Raw genomic sequence first — 20,895 nt, 5'->3', positions numbered from 1 at the left:
AAAGAATCCGCCTACAGTGCAGGAGACCCCGGTTCAATTCCTGGGTCTGGAAGATCCTCTGGAGAACAGATAGGCTACCCACTCCAGTATTCTTGGGCTTCCCTGGTAGCTCAGCTGGTAAAGAATCCACCTGCAATGTGGGAGACCTGAGTAAGATCGCTGGGTTGGGAAGATCCCCTGGAGAAGGGAAAGGCTACCCACTCCAGTATTCTGGCCTGGAGAATTCTATGGGGTCACAAAGGGTCAAAATCCTAACTTTCACTTTTCCTAAACCAGGGCTGAACTAGAGGGGTGAGGAAGGGCCATCCCAAAGATGCTCTTATCCCTGGGAAGGAAGCAGAACTCAGGGAACTAGAGCCACAGAGCAGATGAGGGTTCCCAGTTTGGAGAGACAGCCACGCTCAGTCTGCAGGCAGCATCGTATTTCCTGAGGGTGGAGTTCACAGACAAGTCCCAAAGGGCAAATATGTGTGCCTCTCTCTCCAAAGTAAAGAAACAGTCGAACACGGGAAAGGCCAGGAGCATCCTCGTAATGTAAGAGCTTCATCCTCAGGCTCTTGACAGGGACGCAGTGACGCAGAGCCTGGGGTGCCCACACCCTGTCTCAAAGAAGCTGCTCCAGGGCTGGAGAAACGGGGAGGCGAGCCCCACCTTTTCTGCTTTTGATTCCGAGATTAGCCCCTGCAGAGAACCTTCATGTGAGAAATCCCATCTCCTCTATACTGGGTCCAGAATTTGTCAGAACAAGTGTGGATTCTCTCTCTGTGGTTGCTTAACTTGTTCAGTCGCTAAGTCATGTCTGACTCTTTGCGACCCCATGGACTGCAGCACGACAGGCTCTTCTGTCCTCCTTATCTCCCAGAGTTTGCTCAGATTCACGTCCACTGAATCAAAGATGCTACCTAAACTTCTCATCCTTGACTGCGAGTGTGCTAAGTCACTTCAGTCGTGTCTGACTCTTTGTGACCCCATGGACTGTAGCTGCCAGGCTCCTCTGTCCGTGGGATTCTCTAGGCAAGAATACTGGAGTGGGCTGCCATTTCCTTCTCCAGGGGATCTTCCTGACCCAGGGATCGAACCCACCCCACCCTGGGGCTCCGGAATTGGCAGGCAGAGTCTTTACCACTGAGCCACCTCGGAAGCCCTTAACTAGCAGGTGTCTAACTCTTCCTGATTCACAAATTATCTTCTTCGATGCTACTTCATTAAAGCCTAGTCAGAATTGTTCCCCCAGACAGTAAAACTGAGGCTTGAGAACACAGAACTTGCCCTACAGGGCCCAGCCAGGAGGGGAGGGGGACTGGAGGGAGAAAATAGGATCCATTCCCTCTGGGGATGTCCCTGGTGGTACAGAGGATAAGAACCCTTGCCAGTCTAGGGGACACAGGTTTGATCCCTGGTCCGGGAAGATTCCACGTGCTGCAGGGCAACTAAGCACATGTACCAACTGCTGAGCCCTGCGCCCTAGAGCTGTGCCCTGCAACAAGAGAGGCCACCACAATGAGAGGAGCACGCATCTCAACCAGAGAGGAGCCCCGCTCTCCACAACTAGAGAAGGTTCAGGCACAGCAATGAAGACCTGCCACAGCCAAAAATAAAATAAATTAATTTAAAAAAAAGAACCCATACCCTCTGACCCCAGCGCCAGACCTCCACCACATGGGGGTGATCCATCTTCCCAGGTGACAGAGGTGGTCTTGGGCAAGCCTACCGAGGAAGATAATATGTGTTTAGGATTCCTTTCTCTGTTAAATGCCAGAGAACCTCAGATACATACTAGGATACTAGATGATTTCATAATTAACTAGTTTTGCAATACTAATTTGCAGTTATACTGACAAGGAGGTTCGTAGGAAACCTAAAATATGCCATACATTTGAGCACATTTCCATCTATCCTACTTCAGAATTCTCCCAGAGTTAAATTTGGTCCATGATGTAAACAATCCCTCATTTTCATCCAGAATGTGTGGCATGTTGCTGTTTTCAGGAAAGAGACAAATCATCTTAATTTATGTAAAGAGTATTCCTAAAGATATGTATAATGGAGTCTGCAAGGCATAAACACCAAATGTGTAAACATCACAGAATTATCTGCACATATTGTCTCCGAAACGGAAACAAATCCCTTTGCTGCAAACATCACTCAGGAGAACCTTAAATTTTGTCATTTCAATGTTACCGTGGGTGTGGAGGGAGCTGAGAGGCAGAATTTTAAAAATATCCCCCAAGAGTCCCACACAGCGTGCAGCGATCCAGGCGCTGCTGGGAAGGGGCTTAGCAGGGGAGTTGAGACTCCTAATCTGCCGACTTCAATGTAGGGGAGAGGATCCTGGATTCTCGGGGTGGCCCCAGGGTGGTCACAGGAGCCCTGACAAGCAGGAAAGGAGCAGAAGAGAGAAGTGACGGTGGGGTGGCGGGCACAGACGGTGGGAACAGGAGAGGGACTGCTGACTCTGACGGTGGAGGAAGCAGGCCTGGGGCCAGGGAATGGGGCAGAACCCGGAGACCACCCTCCACCTTCAGCCACCATGGAAATGGACTTCACCTGCATGACCTGAATGCAGGCTCCTTCATCCCAGGGTCGCCAGCTAGGAGCACAGCCCTGCCGACACACTGATCTCACCCTATGAGACTCCAAGCAGGCTCCAGAGAAAAGCCGTGGGGTCAGAACTGGGTGTTGCTTCAAGCTGCTAAACGGGTGGGAACTTAACCGCAGCAGCTACAGAAAACTGATGAAGATGAGCGGGAAACTGGCCCCAGGCACACGTTTGTGCGAATGAGCAAAAGAGCCTTTCCCTACCCTCATTTCTCCAAGAAAAACAGAGACGGGACACCAAACACTGCGATGCTGCACCCACGTGAGACCCGCAAGCCGGGCCGTGGGCGCCACGTGGTGCTGCCTCCAGCTGGCCCTGTCACTTTACCTGTGTGGCTCTTCTTCCCCAGAGGGTCTGTGCACAGCTGGGAGGTACTTTTTACATCTCTGATTTCCCAAATTATAAGCACTCAACATACATTTGCATATGCTAATGTGCCAAATGTAAAATGTAGGGCATCTATTTATCACTAAAATTCACTCTAAAGCAATAACTAACACATGGAAGAATTCTTCATCATGGCATCATTTTGGGTGTGTGTGTGCCAAGCATTCATTTTCAGTACGTACACTGCATTTACTTTTCCAATTTTTTTCTCTCCAATGGGGAAGAAAAGAATCCTACGTAAGATACCTCATTGTAATATAATAAAATACTGTGTCACAAATATCTGTACCTTATATCTTCTTTATATTCCTTAACAAAAGAACCACAAAATAAGACTAATCTGTTGATCATAAATAAGGATATGATTCCTAAAAATGTCAGTCACTCAAGATTATATTGAAACTTGACTCATAGACTCAGATATGACTGAGTCAATATTTAGCTACCCACTTAAAGAGTCTGCAGAGCCTTTAAAAAATAGCTTCAGTAGATTAAAAAAAAATTGCTTGGAGATGAGTTCTTAGGGAGCTGGATGAAAAAGACAGATCAAGGCAGAAAAATATGTCAGTCCTCCATGTCGTGGAGATAATCACAAACAGCGATCAAACACATAGTCAGACTTGTCTCCTGCCTGAAGAAAGAATTCTTAATTTTGAAGGTGGAACAGGACTATTCTCTTGTAATGTGTTGGTTCACTTTTTCCTACAACTTAGGATTTCTTCCATTTGGGTAAGAATCAAAGAGGGCCAAGGGATTTCAAAAATAAAAATAGAAGAAATGTTTTACAGTTCACCAAAGAGGAGGGAGGCATAAGGGATCCTGCTCACAGTTGAGAGTGATGTTGTGAAATCTTATTTTATGTACACAGAACAGAAAAAAAAGAATGATGGTATGCTCTATCATGGACCTACCTACCACTTGGGACTCCATGGACTACAGCAAGCCAGGCTTCCCTGAGTTTGCTCAGACTCATGTCCTTTGAGTTGGTGATGCCATCCAACCATCTCATCCTCTGTTGCTCCTTTCTAGAAGGGAGCTAAAAATGTAAATACCAAAGATATTTCAAAGATTGTGTGTCTCCCAAGGGTTCTTAATCTTTCTGGTGACTTGGATCCTTTTGGCCAGTGAGTGAGGAATATCCTTGGAATAATGTTTTTAATTGTATAAAATAAATTATATAGGACTAACTACTCAGTATTTTTAATGGGCAAAATATTTAAACAGACCTATCAAAGAAGATGTACAGTTAGCAAATAAACCCAGGAAAAGATGCTCTAATACATTAGTCATTATGCAAGTTAAAACTGCAACTAGATATTATGACTCACCTATAAGAATGGCAAAATTAGAAAAGTAGACAACTCTTGAAGAAAATTGGAGACATCAAGGGCACACTTCATCCAAGGAGAGATATGGTATAGACCTAATAGAAGCAGAAAAGAGTAAGAAGAAGTGGCGAGAATACATAGAAGAACTATTAAAAAAGGTCTTGACCCAGATAACCACAATGATACAGTTACTCACTTAGAGTCAGACACCCTGCAGTGTGAAGTCAAGTGGGCCTTAGGAAGCATTACTACAAACAAAGCTAGTGGAAGTGATAGAATTACAGCTGAGCTATTTAAAATCCTAAAAGATGATGGTGTTCAAGTGCTGAGCTCAATATGTCAGCAAATTTGGAAAACCCAGCAATAGTCACAGGACTAGAAAAGGTAAGTTTTCATTCCAATCCCAAAGAAAGGCAATGCCAACGAATGTTCAAACTACCGCGCAACGGTGCTCATTTCACATGCTAGCAAGGTTATGCTCAAAGCCTTCAAGTTAGGCTTCAACAGTATGTAAACCAAGAACTTCCAGATATACAAACTGAGTTTAAAAAGGCAGAGAAGCCAGAGATCCAATTGCCAGCATTCACTGAATCATATAGAAAATGAAGGAGTTCCAGAAAAACATCTCCTTCTGCTTTGTTGACTACTCAAAAGCCTAGACTGTGTGGAGCACAACAAACTGTGGAAAATGCTTACAGAGATGGGAATACCAGACCAGCTGCCTCCTGCGAAACCTGTGTGCAGGTCAAGAAGCAACAGTTAGAACTGGACATGGAACAGACTGGTTCAAAATCGGGAAAGAAGTAAGACAAGACTGTACATTGTCATCCTGTTTATTTAACTTCTATGCAGAGTACCTCATGTGAAATGTTGGGCTGGATGAGTCACCAGTTGGAATCAAGATTGCCGGGAGAAATATCAACAACCTCAGATATGCAGATAACACCATTCTAGTGGCAGAAAGTGAAGAACCTCCTGATAAGGGTGAAACAGGAGAGTGAAAAAGCTGGCTTGAAACTCAACATTCAAAAAACTAAGATCATGGCATCTGATCCCATCATCTCATGGCAAATAGAAGCGGGAAAAGTGGAAACAGTGGCATATTTTCTTTTCTTGGGCTCCAAGATCACTGCAGATGGTGACTGCAGCCATGAAATTAAAAGACGCTTGCTCCATGGAAGGAAAGCTATGACAAACCTAGACAGCATATTAAAAAGCTATGACAAACCTAGACAGCATATTAAAAAGCTATGACAAACCTAGACAGTGTATTAAAAAGCAAAGCATCACGGTGCAGACAAAGGTCCATATAGTCAAAGCCATAATTTTTCCAGTAGCCATGTACGGATGTGAGAGTTGGACCACAAAGAAGGCTAAGTGCTGAAAAATTGATGCTTTCAAATTGTGGTGCTGGAGAAGACTCTTGAGAGTCCCTTGAACTGCAAGGAGATTAAACTAGTCAATCCTAAAGGAAATTAATCCTGAATACTCATAAATAAGGACTGATGCTGAAGCTGAAGCTCCAATACTTTGGCTACTTGTATGAACAACTGACTCACTGGAAAAGACTCTGATGCTGGGAAAGACTGAAGGCAAGAGAAGTGGGCGGTGGAGGATGAGATGGTTAGATAGCATCACTGACTCAATGGACATAAATCTGAGCAAACTCCAGGAGATAGTGAAGGACAGGGATCCTTGGGACACAACTTAGCAACTGAACAACAACAAAACAACAGACAATAGCAAATGTTGGCAAAGGTGCAGAGCAACTGAAACCCTCCTCCACTGCTGGTAGGAAAGCAAACTCTCATCACTATGGAGTACAGCGTGCTTTTATAAATAATGTTACACACATGTGATTCAGCAATCCCATCCTGCTTACTTATCCAAGTGAAACAAAACTAGATTCACAGAGAAACTTATATGCACGTGTCATAGCCATATTGTTAACATGTGTGTTAGTCACTCAGTCATGTCTGACTCTTTGCGACCCCACAGACTATAGCCTGCCAGGCTCCTAGATCCATGGAATTCTGTAGGTAAGAATACTAGAGTGGGTTGCCATTCCTTCTCCAGGGGGTCTTCTGAACTCAGGGATGAAACCTGGGTCTCTTGCATTGCAGGCAGATTCTTTACTGTCTGAGCCACCAGGGAAGCCTTATTTTATTTATAAGTGCCCCCAGCTGGAAACAACCCAAATGCAACCCCATGTGGAGAATCGTTAACCACAAGTGCGTATATCCATACATAGAATACTACCCAGCAATATTGATATACACAACAGCAAGAATGACTCCTAAACCCATATGCTAAGTGAAAGAAGCCAAACTCAAAAGGCTACATATTGTCTGATTCTATTTATAGAACATTCTAGGAAAAGCAAGGAATGGAGGACAGATCAATGGTTGCCAGGAGTCTGGGATGGAGTTAGAGAATCTGTAAACATACAGAGCAGGAGAGTTTTTAGTTGGGGAGGCAAAGCTTATTTCTTCATGGTGGTGGTGGTGGTTACATATCTCCATGCATTTGTGAAAACTCATGCAGCTGTACACCAAAAAGAGTGACTTTTAAATTTTGAAAAAAAATGTTAATTGTTCCTAAGTGAAGTAAGCCAGGCAGAGAGAGACAGTATCATATGATATCACTTTTATGTGGAATCTAAAAAAAATGACGCAAATGAACTTACATGCAACACAGAAATAGACTCACAGACATGACAAATTGATGGTTAGCAAATGGGTAAGTTAGGAGTTCGGGATTAACATTAACATGCGGCTGCTGCTGCTGCTGCTGCTGAGTCACTTCAGATGTGTCCGACTCTGTGCGACCCCATAGACGGCAAGCCCACCAGGCTCCCCCGTCCCTGGGATTCTCCAGGCAAGAACACTGGAGTGGGTTGCCATTTCCCTCTCCAATGCATGAAGGTGAAAAGTGAAAGTGAAGTCGCTCAGTCATGTCCGACTCTTAGCGACCCCATGCACCGCGGCCTACCAGGCTCCTCCGTCCATGGGATTTTCCAGGCAAGAGTACTGGAGTACGGCGCCATTGCCTTCTCCATTAACACACTACTATATATAAAATAGATAATTAACAAGGACCTGCTATACAGCACAGGGAAATCTTAGTATCTTGTAATAATCTCTAAGGGAAAAAAAGTCCAAAAAAATATATATGTGTAACTAAATCACGTTACTATACACCTGAAATTAACACAACGTTGTAAATCAACTATACTTCAATAACAAATAGAAATTAACCATAAACTAAAAAATATATACATACATATATATTCTTCCGACCATGAAAAAAAAGTTTAAAGATGTGAGGAATGACAAAGGAAGCCAATTATATAGAAATAAAGGTGTAAATTTTCCCCTAATCTAAATTTCCAGACCCTCTGAATTCTATCTGTCGACTCCCAGGAGACTCCAGGTTAAGAACCCCAGAGTGCAGACCCACACGCTCAGGGATGTTACCAGAACAGTCCCTATGGCCACAACTGTTTGGAAACGCGTGCTGCGTCACTTCCGTCATGTCCGACTCTTTGTGACCCTATGGCTGTGGTCCAACGGGCTCCTCTGTCCATGGGAATCCTATAGGCAAGAAGACTGGAGTGGGTTGCAATGCTCTCCTCCAAGGGATCTTCCCGACCCAGGGATCAAATCCACATCTCTTATGTCTCCTGCCTTGGCAGGCGGGTTCTTTACCACTAGAGCCACCTGGGAAACCTGCTGGTGTCCTCATACCTCCCAAGTGGTACCTGCTGTACCTATGGCTCTCAGGGCACCTGACCACACCTGGCAGAGACGCATGGGGAGGGACGCAGTCATCAGAGAACACTTCGGAAATGCCATGCTGGCTCAGCACTCTTGGGTGCAGTGCCCCTGGTTTCCTGCTCTTGCGGTCCCCAGCACCTGGCCCAGGTATAGACTTGATAAACACCTATATTTGTTAAACAAGTGAAATATCCATCTTTGTTGATTTCTTTACAAAAATCAATTTTACCTATTTACCATACAACTCATACTTCCAAGTAGTTTACTTAAAATACTTTATTGCTTTAACTCTAAGTATTTATATAATAATTTTAACATGAATCAGGATTGATAACTTTATTATTTGGGCTTCCATGGTAACTCAGCTGGTAAAGAATCCATCTGCAATGCTGGAGACCCCAGTTCGATTCCTGGGTTGGGAAGATCCCTTGGAGAAGGGATAGGCTACCTACTCCAGTATTCTTGGGCTTCCCTGGTGGCTCAGATGGTAAAGAATCTGCCTGCAATGTGGGAGACCTGGGTTTGATCCCTGGGCTGGGAAGATACCTTGGAGTAGGAAATGACAACCCATTCCAGCATTCTTGCCTGGAGAATCCCCATGGATAGAGGTGCCTGGCGGGTTACAGTCCATGGGGTCGCAAAGAATCAGATGCAATTAAGCACAGCACAGCATCTTACGGTTTTAATACTAAGGATTTATATAATAATTTTAACACAAATCAAGATTGATAACATTATTTACATGACATATACCATGGAAGTAATTAACCTGAAAAATTACAGTTGACAGAATCTAATTACATAAATCACCATGAATGCAAAGCACCTCCTCATTTTTATTTTACAGTGCGTATTCAACTCCTTCCCCCCGAATACAATGGCTTACAGTTGTAACTTGAAATGTATACCAATCCAAGGTTTAATTTTGCTTTTAAGATTAAGTAGCACATATGTATTTAAAAGTGATTTGAAACAGCAAACAATGTCATTGGGCTTACAATTAATGAGGTTTGGACAACTGCAAACAAATTGAGTGCATAAATCTATTCACAGCAATCTCTGTATTTAACAGACATGTCACTGTGCGTGACTCTACAGTTAATTTTCATTCTCCAGTGTGAAAGCTGATTTACGGTGACCTTGACCTCTAATACTGCTCTCAGTATTTGGTTCAGTTATGAAAGTTAGGCTGGACAAGAAACATTATGAAATCAAATGCCACGATTTCTTTCTTTTAACTTTTTTGGCCACGCCACATGGCATGTGGGATCTTAATTCCCTGACCAGGAATGGAATCCGGCCCCCTGCTCTGGAAGCAGGAAGTCTTAACCACTGGACCACCCGGGAAGTTCCATGATTTTTTTTTTTCCTGTGACTTCAGTACAGCCCTTATCTACCAAACACTGTGCTTTCCAAAATCTTATTTCAAAGATGGATACACGTTTCCAGTCCACACTTCTTAGTCTGTACTCAGGATAGGATGTTTCCTATTTACTCAACCTTGTAGATAGACTCAGCATAAACGAACATGTTGAGTTAACCCGGCACACAAACCTGTCACACCCCCAGAACAATCAGTTCTACAGACACAGAGAAAAACCAGTAAAGACATGAAACAGGGGAATGGATTGGTACTGGAGTGCTTCTGAAAGAAGGCCGCATAGAATCAATATGAACTGATGATAATATGTGCATTTAAAAATGGTTAAAGAATTGCTGTATCTGCACTAAGGTTTCACCTATTTCCTTCCCACTCAGAAGTTCCAAGCTCTAAGGAAACAAAATGGGCTTGTCAATAACAAACACGATTTACTGAAAGGGAAAGAAGGCCAGGAAGTCGGACACAGATGAGAACAGGATAAACAACACAGGAGCAGCTGAGAGCCTGCTTTCTCCGTTAAATGAAGGGAATTTTAAGGTTTGTTCGGATGGTTGCATGAGAATGGCCAGAAAATGAGTGAAGAACAGCAATACATCTTCTTTTGAAATTTTGCTCTAAGCATAAAGCTGAAGGCTACCACTAATGTAATTTGCCAATCTTGGGGGGAAAAAGCAATTCAGGGTTATTGTATTAGGAAGTCAATATTCCCTCTAATAGTTTTTGCAGAGTACATTAATTTTCTTGGCCAAAAAAATGATGGTAATTTTTCTGTTTTATACCAAAATATAATACAAAAGCATGGGGAAATCCATTTAAATAACAATAGCAAAATAATAATCATAATAAATAACACACTAAAAGGCACCCAGATTAACGGAAATTACTATTCACTCTTTTTTTTTTTTTTAATTTTAATTTATTTTATTGGAGGCAAATTACCTTTCATTAATATATTGGTTGGTTTTGCGATACATTGACATGAATCCGCCCCGGGTGTACATGTGCTCTCCCTCCCGAACCCCCCTCCCACCTCCCTCCTCCCCATATCCTCCCCCCATGTCATTCCCCTGCACCAGCCCCAGGCATCCTGCATCATGCGTCGAACCTGGACTGGTCACATATGCTAATATACATGCTACAATGCCATTCTCCCCAATCATCCCACCTTCGCCCTCTCCCACAGAGTCCCAAAGACTGTTCTATATGTCTATGTCTCTTTTGCAGTCTCGTACACAGGTTTCAGGTTTCCATCTTTCTAAATTCCATATATATGCGCCAGTATACTATATTGATGTTTTTCTTTCTGGCTTACTTCACTCTGTATAATTGGCTCCAATTTCATCCACCTCATTAAAACTGATTCAAATGCATTTTTCTTGATGGCTGAAAAATACTCCATTGTGTATATGTACCAAAGCTTTCTTATCCATTCATCTGCAGATGGACATCTAGGTTGCTTCCATGCCCTGGCTATTATAAACAGTGCTGCAATGAACATTGGAGTACATGTGTCTCTTTCAATTCTGGTTTCCTCGGTGTGTATGCCCAGGAGTGCAATTGCTGGATCATATGGCAGTTCTATTTCCAGTTTTTTGAGGAATCTCCACACTGTTCTCCAAAGTGGCTGTACTAGTTTGCATTCCCACCAACAGTGTAAGAGGGTTCCTTTCTCTCCACACCCTCTCCAGCATTTATTGCATGTAGACTTTTGGATAGCAGCTATTCTGACTGGTGTGAAATGGTATCTCATTGTGGTTTTGATTTGCATTTCTCTGATGATGAGGGATGTTGAGCATTTTTTCATGTGTTTGTTAGCCATCTTAATGTCTTCTTTGGAGAAATGTCTGTTTAGTTCTTTGGCCCATTTTTTGATTGGGTCACTTAGTTTTCTGGAATTGAGCTGCAGGAGCTGCTTGTATATTTTGGAGATTAATCCTTTATCAGTTGCTTCATTTGCTATTATTTTCTCCCATTCTGAAGGCTGTCTTTTCACCTTGCTTAGAGTTTCTTTTGCTGTGCAGAAGCTTTTGATTTTAATTAGGTCCCATTTGTTTATTTTTGCTTTTATTTCCAATATTCTGGGAGGTGGGTCTTGGAGGATCCTGCTGTGATTTATGTCAGAGAGTGTTTTGCCTACGTTCTCCTCTAGGAGTTTTATAGTATCTGGCCTTACATTTAGCTCTCTAATCCATTTTGAGTTTATTTTTGTGTATGGTGTTAGGAAGTGTTCTAATTTCATTCTTTTACAAGTGGCTGACCAGTTTTCCCAGCACCACTTGTTAAAGAGACTGTCTTTTGTCCATTTTATATTCTTGCCTCCTTTGTCAAAGATAAGGTGTCCATAGGTGCGTGGGTTTATCTCTGGGCTTTCTATTTTGTTCCATTGATCTATATTTCTGTCTTTATGCCAGTACCATACTGTCTTGATGACTGTGGCTTTGTAGTAGAGCCTGAAGTCTGGCAGGTTAATTCCTCCAGTTCCATTTTTCTTCTTCAAGATTGCTTTGGCTATTCGAGGTTTTTTGTATTTCCATACAAACTGTGAGATTATTTGTTCTAATTCTGTGAAAAATATCGTTGGTAGCTTGATAGGGATTGCATTGAATGTATAAATTACTTTGGGTAGTATACTCATTTTCACAATATTTATTCTTCCAATCCACGAACACGGTATATTTCTCCATCTATTAGTGTCCTCTTTGATTACTTTCACTAGTGTTTTGTAGTTTTCTATGTACAAGTCTTTTGTTTCCTTAGGTAGATATATTCCTAAGTATTTAATTCTTTTCGTTGCAACAGTGAATGGAATAGTTTCTTTAATGTCTCTTTCTATTTTCTCATTATTAGTGTATAGGAATGCAAGGGATTTCTGTGTGTTGATTTTATATCCTGCAACTTTACTGTATTCATTGATTAGCTCTAGTAGTTTTCTGGTAGAGTCTTTAGGGTTTTCTGTGTAGAGGATCATGTCATCAGCGAACAGTGAAAGTTTTACTTCTTCTTTTCCAATTTGTATTCCTTTTATGTCTTTTTCTGCTCTGATTGCTGTAGCCAAAACTTCCAGAACTATGTTGAATAGTAGTGGTGAGAGTGGGCACCCTTGTCTTGTTCCTGACTTTAGGGGAAATGCTTTCAGTTTTTCACCATTGAGGATAATGTTTGCTATGGGTTTGTCGTATATAGCTTTTATTATGTTGAGATATGTCCCTTCTATTCCCACTTTCTGGAGAGTTTTTATCATAAATGGATGTTGTATTTTGTCAAAGGCTTTCTCTGCATCTATTGAGATAATCCGCTTCCCAGGTGGCACTAGTGGTAAAGAACCTGCCTACCATTGCAGGAAATGTAAGATACACAGGTTTGACCCCTGGGTCGGGAAGATCTCCTGGAGAAGGAAATGGCAATCCACTCATTCTTGGCAATCCAGCATTCTTGCCTGGCGGGCTACAGTCCATAGCATCACACAGAGTCGGACACGACTGAAGCGACTTAGCATGCACTTAAATGGAAAATTAAATCAGGAAAGTAATTCACTTTATGTCCCACCACAGAATCAGAAGCATCCGTATTCTGATATACAGACTAAAATAACCCACTGAAAAATGTTATTTACTGTATGTTCTTAGCCACAAATTTTATTCAAAGGCATGGCCGTCTCAGGATGTCCATCCAGGATTGCAGGAGGCTTGACACAAGCTGCCTCAGTTCCCAGGCGCGTCTCCTCCAAGCTGTTCTGCTCATCACAACCCTGCCTGCCGGTGTATCGACAGGCCCTGCTCGGATGGCAGACAGACCTGGGACGAAAGCCCAGCTCTGCCACCTTCTAGGTGACAGGGCCCCGAACAACTCGTGTCCCTTGTCCAAGGCTTAGCTTTGCTAACCGTAAGATGGGCTGACATCTTACACACATTCAACTTAAGAGAATTCAGCAACATGAGGTGAATCCACTCCGTCCTCCTGTGCCTTGTTAGAGGGGGCGTCTTGACACAAGGAGTATGGTTCCAGGGTCTAAATTTTTTTTGGTTGTTTTAAAAACATTATTTTAAAAGGGAATCTCTGTTTTAATAACACTGTCTTTGAAAAGAGAAGTCAATGCCTCCTCGTGTGTCCACCAATGACACTGAAGGGTTCCAGCGCTGGAGGAAAAAAGGGGCTGAACCAGTCTCACTGAACCCGTCTCACCGGTGCAGCAACACACGCATCCCCTCGCTACAGGCATGAGAGGCCCGCTCCGGGGTGGACGTCGCCCCGGCTTTCCTATTCCCTTCACTCCGTGGGGATGGACAAGAGCTATGCACACATGTGGCACGCAGAGGCACCTCAATGGCAGCTGCCTGTCTCCAGCGTCTCCCCCGTCCCCAGCGTCTCCCCCGTCCCCAGTGTCTCCCCTGTCCCCAGCGTTTCTCCCTTCCCCAGTGTCTCCCCCATCCCCAGAGTCTCCCCCCCGTCTCCAGCGTCTCCCCCGTCCCCAGCGTCTCCCCCGTCCCCAGCGTCTCTCCCTTCCCCAGTGTCTCTCCCTTCCCCAGTGTCTCCCCCATCCCCAGAGTCTCCCCCCGCCGTCTCCAGCGTCTCCCTCATCCCCAGCGTCTCCCCCATCTCCAGCGTCTCCCTCGTCCCCAGCGTCTCCCCCGTCTGCAGCGTCTCCCCCCTCGCCCGATCTCCTGTGTCCTTCCCTGTCTCTGCATCTCTCCCGAATCTATGCCTCCCACCCCACTCTTCATCCAATGGTTCTTCTCGCTCCCGGATTCCTCTGCACACACGGAACCTGTCATGGTCCACGCAGAGCTGTGCCCGTGTCTCTGCCCTGCTCCCCACGCCCCTCCCATCCAGGCTCCTGCACCCAGTTAAGCAGGAAACCTGAATACAGCTCTTGGAAATGGAATCAAATTTTCCTGCTATGATGTGGAAGCCTCACACAGAAGGAAAAACAAACCCAACATAAAGGTGAGTTTTCCAAATCTAATTTTCAGGCAGAACAACTGAAAACGCTTGCTTCTTCTCTGTTCACCACTAAACACTCTCATGCTAAAACAGCCTTGTGGGCAAGAACAAAATAAAAACAAGCTCTTCAAAAATTTTAATAGCCTATGCTTCCTTCCAGAAGACAATCAATTACAGTAGAGAAGGAAAAATGAAGAAAACAAACAAACAAACCCTCAGTGTTTTTTTTCTTCCACACAGCATGAGATGCTGCAAACGTTATACATAAAGCTGTCATGGTCTCTCACTATGAGCAAAAGGGGAAACCTGAAAGTTGGATCCTCTGCCTTGAGAAAACACAATACGCAGAGTCTTGACCTTAAAAAAAATCATTAAGAAGTGATTATTTGTTCCCTAAAAGGATTAGCTGCTTTACAAAAGGATTATCTACAGACTTCTAAAGGTATTAAGCTTAGCCAGTGTATATAAACCACGATTCAAATTAACATAACTTTTCAGGAATATATTAATATGTAATACTGGGTGTACTTGGAGACAAAAATAACCCTTGGGCTCAGTACAAACCTTGCATCATGAATGCCAGTGTTTGGGGATGCCCTTGGCAGCCTCAACTCTTCCTCCTACTTTTCAACATCCCTCTTAGGTGTACCATTGCTGGTTCAAAGCATTCCACCTCCCAGGGCAGGATCCCACCTACACCCCACCCTGCAAGCACCTGGAGCCCAGTTTTGACAGGGAAGTGGCCCAGGCCGCAAGCATCACTCCTACCAGGACTGACTCTTCAGGGTAAGCCATGGATCAAGGGATGTCCTGAAACTGCAGGCTGAGATTGCAGCTATGAGAGTCCAGTAGCAGCCATGTCCAGCAGCCCCAGCAGCCATGGACCACAGGCCACATCCTCGCTGAAAGCTTCCGGTCACCCTACCTTGACTGCAATTCAGACTGTGAGCCTGGGCCCTGCCCCCTTTCTGAAACTGTTTATCCAGCCTTCCAGGTGATTCCAAGGACCACTCTGTAACCTTCTGCCAGTCCCTTTCCTCAATTCTGTGCTGTTACACGAAGAAGGCGATGGCACCCACTCCAGTACTCTTGCCTGGAAAATCCCACGGACGGAGGGGCCTGGTGGGCTGCAATCCATGGGGTCGCTAAGAGTCGGACACAACTGAGCGACTTCACTTTCACTTTTCACTTTTATGCATTGGACAAGGAAATGGCAACCCACTCCAGTGTTCTTGCCTGGAGAATCCGAGGGACGGAGGAGTCTGGTGGGCTGCCATCTATGGGGTTGCACAGAGTCGGACACGACTGAAGCGACTTAGCAGCAGCAGCAGCGGTGCTGTTACAACTAACAAACACACCCAGGAGAGTAAAAGAATACAGGCCCCTCCCCAACACCTTCCTCACTGGAAGGACTGATGCTGAAGTGAAGCTCCAACCCTTTGGCCACCTGAAGCAAAGAGCCGACTCACTGGAAAAGACCCTGATGATGGGAAAGACTGAAGGCAGGAGGAGAGGGGATGACAGAGGATGAGATGGTTGGATGGCATCACCGACTCAATGGACACGAGTTTGAGCAAACTCAGGGAGCTAGTGGAGGGCAGGGAAGCCTTGTGTGCTTCAGCCCATGGGGTCGCAGAGTTGGACATGACTTTGCGACTGAACAATGAGCAACACCTCCTCTTTGGGAAGGACTGGTCATTCTTCTCTGCATAAGCGGGGTAACCTGTGTGGCCAATGGAATACTGCAGGAAAGACCTTGTGATTTCTGAGGCTAGGTCTTAAAAGATGTTTCAACTTCTGCCTCGCATTCTCTCGGACCACTGTCTCTGGGGAAACCAGCTGCCCCTCATAAGGACGCTCAAGTGGTCCTTTGTATGTCTCCACGTGGGAAGGAACCGTGGCCTCCAACCCACAGCCAACATCAGCTTGCCAGCCATGGAAGTGGGTCTTCCAGCTCCAGCCAAGCCTCAGATATGCTAGCTTCAGATAGGTGTGTATGTTCAGGTGCTCAGTCGTGTCCGACTCTCTGTGACCCTGTGGACTGTAGCCTACCAGGCTCCTTTGTCCACGGGATTTTCCCACCAAGAATACTGGAGTGAGTTGCCATTTCCTCCTCCAAGGGATCTTCTTAACCCAGGGATCAAACCCATGTCTCCTGCATCGCAGGCAGATTCTTTACTGCTGAGCCACCGGAGAAGCCCCTCGGACAGGTGAGAGGAGACAAAATTGCCAACTCTGTTCCGGAGCTTGGAAAACTGAGGTCTTTGCCAAAGGCTACATTTGGCACAGACCTTATTTCACAGAACCACCTCTTCAGTGCCCGGGAGTGTGCATTGCAAAGTAGCCCAGGGACTCCTCTGAAGGCCTCTGCTTAAAACAGCGAGGGTACTGAGGGCGGAGGCTTTCTGGCTTTGCTCATTCATTAGAGCAGCTACTTTCTAGCAAGCTCAGCTACAGCTGTACCAACGCTCCATTACTTCTAGATGTAAAAGTGATACATTGTCAATAGTTTTTAGGGAAGATGAAAGTGCCAGGATGAGTGGGTCAGAGCCAGTGTTTCCATGTTCTGTAACCAAATGGGACCCTGTTGAACATCTCACCCACACTGTCCTTGTTAATCTTGCAGTTTTTATTGCTTAGGTCATGAAATAGCCCCTGAACACAGAAAGGGAAGTTGGACAGAGGGGAACAGGCCGGCTGTAGGCTGACGGTGAAATCCTACTGACAATAGTTGCTTAGCCACTCAGTCCTGTCCACCTCTTGGCAACCCCATGGACTGTATCTGGCCAGGATCCTCTGCCCATGGGATTTCCCAGGCAAGAGTACTGGAGTGGGTTACCAAATTCTTCTCCAGGAGATCTTCCTGACCTAGGGATCAAACCCACGTCTCCTCCATTGGCAGGCAGATTCGTTACCACTGAGCCACCAAAAACTATACATGTGCCAAATCATACATCTCAAAAACACCATGTCCCCCTTCCCTTGTCCTTCCTGATGAAGAACCAAGTCTGTGACCCTATAAAAGTTTAGTCACACAGTCATGTCTAACTCTTTGCAATACCATGGACTGTAGCCCACCAGGCTCCTCTGTCCACGGACTTCTCCAGGCAAGAATACTTCAGTGGATTGCCATTTTCTTCTCCCGTGACCCTATCACTCAGCCCCATTTCCAGCCCAAACTCTTTCTTGATAAAAACGCTTAGGAGTTCGTTCCCACTTGTTCCTTTGATTTGTTCAGACACGCAGTTTAGTTTCCCAGAGACATGGCCTGCCTCACACCGTGGTTAATTGTATTTTTTATGCATCTTGACACAGTATTTAAACCTCCACCCAAAGGCTCCTTGTACTCGTCATGGACATTTTCCAGCTTAAGCCTCCTGCAGGGAAATGCTCCCCTCCAGCCAGACCAGAGAGCGCAGCGTTTACACAGACTTTATCCGGATCTGTGCTGCTTGATTAAGGGGCTGAGCTCCTACCGACCAGAAATCAGGCTGTGTGGGGTGAGGGCAAGGGAGCGGGTGCCCCACTTGAAGGTCAGCTCCAATCCCAGGTTCACCCAGACCCTGCCAGAGGCAACAGGAAGTGAAATATGTGTTGTTTGAACTTTGCATTAAGAAAGACCATGACTCCAACACTAGAGTATCTCGATAGAATTTTTCCCAACGTGGAAACTCTCCATGGAGCCATTAGGACTAATTCACAATGTTCTCCAATCAGGAGCAATTGGACAAATTGTTCTGGTATTCGGTTCTCCCAGGCTTGTAGCCCTCAGCCCTGGGTATCTGTGGTCCTGTGGGCAGGGTCTCTCCCACGGCCCCTGGCGGGGGTGGCCCATTCCCGGAAGTCCATCCCCCTGGCCTCCTCATGTGATGAGGCAATTGGGTCTTTTTTATTTTTTGGAGACCGGACAACAGCAGGCAGGGAACAATGGGCATTTCTTGGACCAGCTTGGCTGTTACTCATTTCAAAGGAATGGCATGCCGGCGATGAAGTGCCAGCTCCCAGGGCCGCCGGCCCGGGCAGGCGTGCAGCAGGCAGGAAAGCTGCCCAAGGCACAAGGCCACAGCCGCTGCCATCTGTGGGCCCTCATTCCGCAGTGTGAGTGTCCCCGATGCAGGAGGGTGGGCTCAGGAGGGATTGGGGCTCTGGAAAAAAGAAGCCCCAGGGGTGAAAGTGAGGATAGGGAAACATGAGAGCCCAGTGGGGAGGAGGGAACAAGGCCACTGGGTGACCCTGCAACCCTCCCCGTCTGGCCTTCAGAGTCCAGCCTCCTTCAGACGTTAAGGTTAGGAACAGAGTCCTAGGAATCTGGTTCATTACCAGAGAGATGGGCTCTTGAAGGAGAGCCTGGCAGAGCTGCAGTTCTGCAGGGGGACGGACAGCCACTCAGCCATCAACACCCAGTGGAAATGGGGCCACCCATGAACACATGCTGCTCCGCATCGACGGGAGGGGAGGCAGGCACGGGGGGCCATCTCAGTCCCTCAGGGGTGACACCAGGACCCCGGGCGGTCCCCTCGCCACACATGGTCTCCCGAGCGAGGCTGAGCTGTGTGCCACTGGCCTCTGAGGGGAATCCTGGGGGCAGACAGACAGACATGGAAGCCCAGGCCCCAGGTAAAGGCTGCAAGGACAGGATCTGTACATTCTATTCAGGATTGGAGCCCCAGCACCCAGTAGGTCTCTCCCATTCATGCTTACTGAATGGATGAGTGGATGTATGTATGTACATGACTATGAGTCTCCTGGGGCTCACAGCTGCGGGGAGAAATGCCCCCACTCCAACTATCACCACCACCATCACCACCATTATCACCACCACCACCATCACCCTCACACTGCCAGGAACCAACCCTCCAATGTTTACTTGGTTTAACCCTCCTCATTCTGAAACTCATCTTTTAAAAGGCAACACTTGAAACTGGCCCCCAGTGAGTCCCCAACACCTCGTCATGGGTCAGACTATCCAAGAGCTCTCATTTAGGATTGAAGTGGCTGGAGCAGGACTGAAAGGGGAGCAGAACACAAACAAAGGAGATTCCTGAAGATTCCAGCTGCCCTCAGGGCAGCACTCAGCACTGGTGCCCTCCCCATGATGGTTCCATTTCGGTCCTGTGAGCCACGGGTACCAAGTACCACCTCAAACCCACTGTCAGCCCTGAAAGGCACTGGTGCCTCTTCTCCACATGCCCGGGCAGCCACGGTTCCACCCACTGCCCTCTGTCACCACGGAAAGCCCTGACCTCATTCCTGGGCCCCTGAAAAAAGCCCCTGACTTTTTTCACCTGGCTATAGGTTGGGATTCCCTGGGAAGCTTTGTAAGAAATGCAGCTCCTGACCTCATGATATGCAGGGGGCTCTGGGACCGGCCCTGTGACTCAGAGCCATGGCCTCACTGGAGAAGACTGCCCAGAGACTCTCCTGCCCCCTGCGCACCCCTTACCAACCGCCCCCAGGACACATTGACCAGCAGCGCTTCCCTTCCTCAGAACTCTTCTTTGCTCCCGCGGCCCAAGACGGAGCCCAAGTCGACCCATTAAGTCTAAGACCACCCTGGGCAGGCCCTAGGGATCCTGTGGTCCACCCTCTTCCTTTCCCCCCAGCCACTCCCCCACGGAGGGTACAGTGGCTTGAGGGGAGCTGCTCCACCCCTGACCCCTGGCAGGATGCAGGGCCCCAGCCTGGACAATCAGAATAGGGTGAACCCTGGCCCCCAAAGTGCAAGTTTTGAGGGCGGCGAGTGACTGAGGCCTGGTGCATCAGAGCCAAGGAGACTCACTCCGGAGTCCATGGCCTCACCTGCTCGGGGGGGGAGAGCTTTCTCCTGCGGGGATGATAGATATGAGGCTGCTGGAGACACAGGAGGAAGAGCCTGTCCCAAGAAGGAGGAAGTGGTGGGGCCTTGACGGTGATGCTGAACCACTGGATCCCGCTCTTTCCCAACCTTCAGTTACATAAGTCAGTGAGGCCCCTCATGAGATGAACTGTGTTCCTGTCTCTGACACCCCAAGATCCCTGATCATACGGAGCCTGCCTCTCCCAGCCTGTGGGGCGACATCCCACCTTCCTCTGCACTGGGGCCCCCGGAAGTCCGGGCAGAGGGCGGGGTTGGGTGGAAGAAACGGGGAGTACCGCCCTGAGGTCCAGACTCTCTAGCAGACCCTCCCACATACAGCCCTGGAGGCCACAGTCGCATCAGTCACGGAAGTTGTTTCCTCTGCCCCACCACCAGGACCCCCCTCCTGGAGATAGTGGTGACCGAAAGGTGGTGGCACGCTCACCAGCATCCTGGGGACAGGCACCCTGGCTGGGGGCTGGGAGCACAGTGGACCCTCAACCAGACTTGGAGTGGAGGCTGCCAGGGGCTCATCGCAGAAGGCATAGCCCGCTCAGGCTCCGGGGGCTGCCCCTTTCCAGGGAGACCCAGGGACTCATCTCACGGGAGGCTAACCAATGTCTCATATCAGAGGCGACAGCGGGTGA

General features: G+C 46.7%; 1 protein-coding gene across 3 annotated transcripts in view; it reads right to left on the bottom strand.

The window, feature by feature from the left end:
- Nucleotides 1–20,895, bottom strand: part of PTPRE (protein tyrosine phosphatase receptor type E) — a 182,467-nt gene that overhangs the window by 152,598 nt on the left and 8,974 nt on the right. The window contains exon 2 of one of the 3 annotated variants that reach the window (XM_055424397.2): nt 4,315–4,409. The exons of the other annotated variants lie outside the window; for them this stretch is intronic. The gene's annotated coding sequence lies outside the window, so the exon portion shown is untranslated. The remainder of the gene's footprint in view (nt 1–4,314; nt 4,410–20,895) is intronic. 3 annotated transcript variants of the gene reach the window in all.

The sequence above is a fragment of the Moschus berezovskii genome, chromosome 12, assembly GCF_049115385.1.
Source record: "Moschus berezovskii isolate FMDL1 chromosome 12, NW_MosBer_1.0, whole genome shotgun sequence".
In the NCBI taxonomy this organism is placed as follows: Eukaryota; Metazoa; Chordata; class Mammalia; order Artiodactyla; family Moschidae; genus Moschus; species Moschus berezovskii.
Note: the sequence above shows the minus strand (reverse complement) of the source record. Positions and strands in the feature narration are given on the sequence as shown.